Source organism: Etheostoma spectabile, chromosome 17 (assembly GCF_008692095.1).
Source record: "Etheostoma spectabile isolate EspeVRDwgs_2016 chromosome 17, UIUC_Espe_1.0, whole genome shotgun sequence".
Classification (NCBI taxonomy): Eukaryota; Metazoa; Chordata; class Actinopteri; order Perciformes; family Percidae; genus Etheostoma; species Etheostoma spectabile.
The window spans coordinates 389854-396202 of NC_045749.1; the positions used below are offsets into that span (position 1 = coordinate 389854).

Genomic DNA, 6349 nt, shown 5'->3' on the forward strand with positions numbered 1-6349 from the left:
GAGGAATGAAAGTGATCAGCTGTATTTGCAAAGAGCGTTGTAAGGAATACAATCCATTTTTTGTGGTAATTTGATAAAAATAAAACCCATATTTCAGATATAAACATTATTTAAAGGGGTCTGATTTGACCCGAGGACAGCAGGAGGGTTAAGAGACCAGCAGGGCCGGCATGTGTTTGAGAGAGACGGGGAACAGCTGTGGAGACAAACACAGCGTCTCCCCTGTGCTTTCTGACCACGGTGGGACTTCTGCAGCGGGACAAGTTAACCCTCTCCTGATTTCATGGTGTTCATGGAGAACTCGGAAATGAGTAGAGGGAAATGCAACGCTACCAAGCCACGGCCAATCGGGCCAATCACTGCTGTGTGTTTTGGTGCATGTCAGTCTACGGCATTGGGTCTGGCGTAGCTACGCATGTACCTATGTATGTACTTACTGTATACATGTACCTATGTATGTACTTACTGTATACATGTACCTATGTATGTACTTACTGTATACATGTACCTATGTATGTACTTACTGTACCTACGTATGTACTTCCTATGTATGCAACTATGTAAAGACTTACTGTATGTATGTACGTACCTATGACTGGTACATAGATACATAAATACATACATGATGTGAATAAAGGAATGATTCACAATGTATGAACAGTGCGATTTACTCAAGTCATTTTTTGTTTTTTAAATGGTGTTTTGTGACTTTTGTGGCTGTAACTGAATGTCATGTTGCAATATTATGTGATTCAAATAATTGATACATATCTGCAGCTGGAAAATGGAACGCAATATCAACTAAATCTTATCAGGGGGCTCTGATTGCTGCAGAGCGGGAGCAGACCGCTGTGAAGACAGACTGATTTCCAAACATACATAGAACAGTTTCTCTTTTTGTTGTCGCAGACTCAGACCTTTCTTCTCCAGTGTCTGCACATAAACACTCAATACAACTCCAATAAATTCATTTGACAGTTGAAACATCTTCCACTTTATTCACCTACAGCCAATATGAATCTGTTTGTTTCTTCTTTGTCTGCATTTGTCGCTGCCTCTAAATATCACTTGCGTCAGAAAGGAGAACAGCTGCATTCACTCTACGCCTTGCAGATTTGATATTTGGGGCTAAGCTCTTTGGAAAACAATAGACCTAATTTGTTTTTGAGAACATTGTTATTTTGGCATTTACAAATTCATGTTCTCTTGTTCATTTTTATGGAGATTAGGATCCGCAAAAATCTATAAGAAAAACATTCTTATTGACGTTTATTTTCATAAACAAGCTTTCAGAAAAGTACAGTGGCTTGCATAAGTTTACCCCCCATGCTGAAGTAAAAGTTTAAAGAATAAAACAACATCTTTTGGAAATTGATCTTAATGGCTTAATTTTAAAAAAATGTAGGAAAATCCAACATTTTAAATTGACACCAATTTTCTTTGTGAATAAATGATGTGTAAGTATACACCCCCCTATGTTAAAAACCAATAGAAGCAGGCAGATTTGTATTATTAAAAGGCCAGTTATTACATGGATCAGGACACTATGCATCCTGATCCATGTAATAACTGGCCTTTAAAAATAACTTTATTAATTTAACATAGGGGTGTATACTTACACATTATTCATTCTCAAAGAAACTTGGTGTCTTTAGAAGGTTGGATTTTCCTAAATACAACTTCCAAAAGATGTTCAAATCAACTTTAGCATGGGGGGGGGTTAACGTATGCAAGCCACTGCATCATGGATCAACTGTCAACTCTGAATCACAAATAAAAGCAAACCAATATACTGCTGCGACACAAACATGCTTGTCAGGCAGACATTCACAGCGGATCAATCATCAGACCCAATCCTTACTGTAATCCATAGTTTTAGTCTAAATATAATCTATACGCCGCTGCCATCTTCAGGCTTTAGTTACTAGTTTAGTTGTTTTTTTAAATGTATTTGCTCGACTTTATCCATCAAAATGGTTTTAATCAGAAAATAATTTATTGAGAAGTAAGAAACACATAATTTGCGTTTGTGGATGGTGCATACTGTACATAAACATGGATATAGTAAAAGGAAATAAACAAATGTTAAGGAAAGTAACATAAATAAATACATGTGAAATACATCTGTTTTAACAGTAAGAAAAAGGCGTTATGGTTTAGTGCAGCATGTGGAACGATGTTGATGCATGTGCAACAGTATTGTAATTTTTAGGTTTTTGTAGATTTCTTTTTCTATCTATTTCCGGTAACCTTATTCATATTTAGGGGGTCACAGGTGAGATCCTCCCAGCTTGCCGCGGGCAACAGGCATGGGGGGGGGGGGCACACAGACACAGGTCTCGCGTCCATCACAGAAATTGCAAACATTCACAGTTTGAAATGAAACTATGAAATATGTATGACTACACTTGAAATGCATGTTAGTACAGAGCTCCCCAGAGGTAAAACAAAAAACAAAATTGATAATATTTATAAATTATAAATGCTGTGGTATTCACAATTTACCACCAGTATTGTAGTTTTCTTTCCAGATTGCAAGCTATGAGCAAGGCTGTAATGGGCTCACCACTTCAGCAGAATGCACAGGTCTGTCAGTGGGACAGCAGTTTCATTCAGCATCATTCTATTATGAAATCAGGGCTCTTTTTTCACACACAGCCATTTTGAAATTACAATAACAGCAATTAAGTTCCAGATTTATGCATGCACCAGGAGCAGGCTGTCCCAGGGGAGCCTTACAGAGGGAGGTGTAGTGAGGCTGGGGGCTCATACTTGAAATAAAGTTCCAATATAACTCCAGAGACCACCAGCATTACCATTCTTCGCTCTTCTTGAACACCTGTTGTGATTCACTGTGTAAAATGCTTTTTTATGAAAAAGGTATCAAGGATACCATTCATAAAAAAGCAAAAGATGAGCACATACACAAATACATGTATACACAACAATAATTTGCAATAAGCTATGAATGAGAAGAATGGTATTCCCATTTGTGAATGAAGCACTTTGCATTTGTAAGCAGAAAGGGTTGACACAATAAAAAGAAAAATGCTAATGATGAAATTAATCCTAATTATTATTTGTTTACTTCCCAGCAGAAGTGCACAGCACATCCGCCCTAGATTCTTTACATTAAAAAGCGAGCCTCGCTTTATATTCTGCATGTGATGACGTACAGTAGAAGTAGTGAGGGGGTGAGCTTAGCGCTGGCACTGTGTGTGTGTGTGTGTGTGTGTGTGTGTGTGTGTGTGTGCGTGTGTTAATCTCTTCCACAGTTCAGTGTGCCTGTGAAGCATCAACACCGTGTCATCACAATTTTTTTTCCGTTGTGCGAGGTGGGATGAGAAGGGCTGAGAAGATAAAGAGGAGAGGAACTGGAATTAAAGAAAGAAGTGAAGCACGAGAAGAAAAGTATAGGAGTTACTGTTGGGATGTGACGCACAGCCGCCTCGTTAGCACTGCATTTTCACTGTGCACCTCCAAAGGTGTGCTTGCGTTTCTTTGTCAGGGAAATTCTTGTTGTTATGCTGTGAACATGCTAAGTTAAACTGAGTGTGTCAGCAGATGTGTTAAATGGTGAAAGGGGGAACTTCAGTAAACCCTGGACCCTACATGAGAGTGACCTGACACTGTCATGAAGGTCTCATAAACATTATGAACAAGTCATGAACATTTATGACATAACGCTTCTTTTAGTAAGTGTCATTCGGTTTTGTCATAACAAGTTGGTTAGGGTTCATGTGTCATGACACTGTCATGCCACTCTTATGTAGATACCTTAACCCTTGTGTTGTCTTCACTTCCGGACCATCTCGTATCCCTCGGGTCAAATTGACCCGTGACTTATTTGGGGTTTTAAAAAAAATTCTATTAACGAATATTGTCTTTATCTCAATTTCTTGGGGTTTAAAAACAATTCTGAAAAAAATTACTTCATCATTTATTAACAAATATTGTCTTTATCTCAATTTCAAACAGCTAAGATAACATCTATGTTTAGGGAATGCATCAGTCTCTACTAGAACACAATTAAAAATGGAAGTGGGGTTCATTTTTTTTCATTAGGTTATAATTCATGTTAAAAATCCACTATGGAAACAACATAAGTGGTCATATCCAGAAAAATTTTCTGATTTGAGTCAGGAATACATGTTTATCACAGGAAATAAGCAATGGCTGTTGATTTTCCGGCTTGATAAAAATGTACATTAGTACCGTTTTTCTTCTTGCAAATATGTGAAATGGGTCAATATGACCCAAATATCATACAAGGGTTAAAGAAACGTGTTCTGAAATCTCATTTGTTCTGAAATCTCACGAGATGTGACTTGGAAAACAACGGGGGAAAAGGTTAGTGAAAGTTGGAGAGAAGAATGCCTATATTTATTTGAACCAAGAGTATATGGATGAAGAGGTCCCACGAATTGTAGAGCGGTTGTGGGCGCGGCGTGGGACCTGCCGCTACCAAATATTCAGATTTCAGAACAAGACTTCTCCTTGAGCCGGATTTGGACACAATAACAAACCAGATCAAGCAAAAAGTAAAGAAAAGTGTTATTTCTCTCAAGGGTCCTTTTAATAATGTGGTCAGACTCATATAATAACAATCTGAGCCTGTCAGTGGCAAAAACAAACCCTTTTTATTGAATGTACATTACGTTGACGGTTGCCCAGTGCATTTATGTTGCAGTCCATGTTGTGCCTACTAGCTGCAGCGCCGCCACTCAATACTGGACATGTTTTGAAAGTAGTTGTCCCATTTAGTCATAGTCACACCAAAGAGGAAAATAAAGGTTCAGGTGGACAAATACAGAAGTCCCCCTTTAATTTCTGTATGGACTTGCATAGATAAACATGTTAAACCTACCTGTGTATCCATTTCATCCCATGCGCTGTCACTATGTTTTTTTTACCAATTATAATGATGATCTTTGTGCTTATGCAACACAATTTTTGATCGATACTAACATAGAAATTTAGAGAGAGACGTGTGTGTGTTTGTTTGTGTGTGTGAGAGAGAGAGTGAGTGACATCTGGGCGCAGGAGAATGAGTGAAGAGCTAAATTAACCACTGTGTGGGCAACTTTCAGCGACGCACACTATCGCTCTCTCTCACGCACACAGACAGACCGACACGCCTCTTTTGAGTCTTCTCCCTGAGTCACATGATGGCTTTCTCTGCCTCGGTTCAGTCAGCAGAGATAAAAGTATCGAGGCAGCCTTTGTTGCGTTTGCGTGTAAAATGGATTTGGTGTCGGAGGGTGAAGACGAGGTGAAAGAAAAAGCGGCCCAATTTCTCTCCTTGGATTTGTCTGTGTCATCGTCGGTGTTCATATCACTCAAATTAAAATGCTGACACTGGCAAGATATGCTTTGAGTCACTGTTTGATTAATCCCATTTAAACTCTGGTGGATTCATGAGGACTATGGTTACCTGGTCCTCAGATCTCTGCAGGGTAATCCAGACAGCTAGCTAGACTATCTGTCCAATCTGAGGACTATGGTTACCTGGTCCTCAGATCTCTGCAGGGTAAATCCAGACAGCTAGCTAGACATCTGTCCAATCTGAGGACTATGGTTACCTGGTCCTCAGATCTCTGCAGGGTAAATCCGACAGCTAGCTAGTATCTGTCCAATCTGAGGACTATGGTTACCTGGTCCTCAGGTCTCTGCAGGGTAAATCCGACAGCTAGCTAGACTATCTGTCCAATCTGAGGACTATGGTTACCTGGTCCTCGTCTCTGCAGGGTAATCCAGACAGCTAGCTAGACTATCGTCCAATCTGAGGACTATGGTTACCTGGTCCTCAGGTCTCTGCAGGGTAAATCCAGACAGCTAGCTAGACTATCTGTCCAATCTGAGGACTATGGTTACCTGGTCCTCAGATCTCTGCAGGGTGAATCCAGACAGCTAGCTAGACTATCTGTCCAATCTGAGGACTATGGTTACCTGGTCCTCAGGTCTCTGCAGGGTAAATCCAGACAGCTAGCTAGACTATCTGTCCAATCTGAGGACTATGGTTACCTGGTCCTCATTCTCTGCAGGGTGAATCCAGACAGCTAGCTAGACTATCTGTCAATCTGAGGACTATGGTTACCTGGCCTCAATCTCTGCAGGGTACTCCAACAGCTAGCTAGACTCTGTCCATCTGAGGACTATGGTTACCTGGTCCTCAGATCTCTCAGGGTAAATCCAGACAGCTAGCTAGACTATCTGTCCAATCGGAGTTTTCTGTTGCACAACATCTTTTGAACGTCCATATGTTCCACCAAAACAAGTTCCTTCTTGAGGCTATTTCACAGCTGCACTGTCATTGTGTCGGGGGTTTAGCGCCGCCCAAGACAATTGT

General features: G+C 40.1%; 1 protein-coding gene and 1 long non-coding RNA gene across 3 annotated transcripts in view; both read right to left on the reverse strand.

Moving 5' to 3' along the window:
• LOC116705077 (uncharacterized) overlaps positions 1-3764 on the reverse strand; it is a 16032-nt gene extending 12268 nt beyond the window's left edge. The window contains exon 1 of the long non-coding RNA XR_004335839.1: positions 3608-3764. This is a non-coding gene — a long non-coding RNA (uncharacterized LOC116705077). The remainder of the gene's footprint in view (positions 1-3607) is intronic.
• The window catches only part of nrg3a (neuregulin 3a), a 412241-nt gene that overhangs the window by 267133 nt on the left and 138759 nt on the right, over positions 1-6349 (reverse strand). The window lies entirely within an intron of this gene.